General features: G+C 36.9%; 1 non-coding gene across 1 annotated transcript; it reads left to right on the forward strand.

Moving 5' to 3' along the window:
• The first annotated feature begins 200 nt into the window (after window positions 1–200).
• LOC119470902 lies at window positions 201–364 on the forward strand. The gene has a single exon (XR_005199881.1). It is a non-coding gene; the product is annotated as a U1 spliceosomal RNA (small nuclear RNA).
• The last annotated feature ends 938 nt before the right edge of the window (window positions 365–1,302 follow it).

Here is a 1,302-nt window from a genome sequence, read left to right on the forward strand (position 1 = left end):
AAGTTAAAAGACAATCTCTTTTAATATCTGTAGTTTTTGTTTCTTTATCTCCATCCTATGCCTGTATAGCCCAGGACTAAACGACAACGCCCTTTAAAGGAAATCTTGGGCATCTTTTAAAATATAGAGAAGAGCCTCATGGTAATCAGCAGACCATAGCATACTAACTTTGACTTATGTAATAAAGACTTTATTTCATTATACTTACCTGGCAGTGGAGATACCACGATCACGAAGGTGGTTATCCCAGTGTGAGGCTTGTCCATTGCACTCCGGATGTGCTGACCCCTACCATTTCCCCAAATGTGGGAAATTCGACTGCATAATTTGTGGTAGTGGGGAACTGCGTTTCTGCTTTCCCCTGAAAATTAAAAATAAACAAATAAATAAATGAAGTTCTTATTTCATAATTTAAAAATATATTTGCCTCTTTAAAATGGGTAAAATAATCTTTGCCAGTTTTATAAGATATGATATGCATACCATAATGTTCATCTACTTAAAATGCCCAAGTCAGTGGTTTTTATCATGTTTACAAAATTCTGCAACCATCTTTATAATCTACTTTTTAGAATGTTTTATTCACCCCACATATAATCACAGAAATAGAAACTTTAATTAAAAAATAAAACTCAGAGAGCTGGAGATTGCTGAAAATATATTTTTGGACTCCAATTTAAGAAGCAATGTCCCAGGTTCTTACAGGGGTAGAGGACAGACCTGCATTGATTCTAAAGAGCTCAGCGTACTACAGTAATCCTCTCACATTCCCAAATATTTGCTTTTTCCCAAATATACTTTTCTATCTCTGCGCCTTTTATGGAATCCCACTTTCTAAAACAGTTTCCCATCAAAATCCTCTGCATTCAAAGGCCAGGTTGGCTATCAGCTCCACTGTAACTGGAGTCTGCCTGATGAATGACAGAAACGAACCTCTTCATCTCGGTGTATCCAGAGCAATTAAGAACTTTCTATTGACCATACTCTGATTGTATTTCATATTTTTTGGACTGGATGTCATTTCTTTCCTTTCTCATTTGAAGCTCTTTAATTTTCTTGTTTTTCCTGTTTATTCAGGATATGTGATTGATTCCCTCCCAGTGCTAGACTAGGAACTCTCCTACATTAAACATTCAAGTAATATTGATTTTAACTGAATACACCTGGGTTGAGGCCTTCTTCCTGAGGAAGTCATTTCTGGTTCTGCTCTTGATTGGCTGGGGGCTCAAGGCTTAATCCCCAGAAGGGAATCACCCGTAAGTTCCCATGATAACTCAGGTAGACCCCACAAAGACAAAAATA

This window comes from Cebus imitator, unplaced genomic scaffold, assembly GCF_001604975.1.
Source record: "Cebus imitator isolate Cc_AM_T3 unplaced genomic scaffold, Cebus_imitator-1.0 Scaffold43, whole genome shotgun sequence".
In the NCBI taxonomy this organism is placed as follows: domain Eukaryota; kingdom Metazoa; phylum Chordata; class Mammalia; order Primates; family Cebidae; genus Cebus; species Cebus imitator.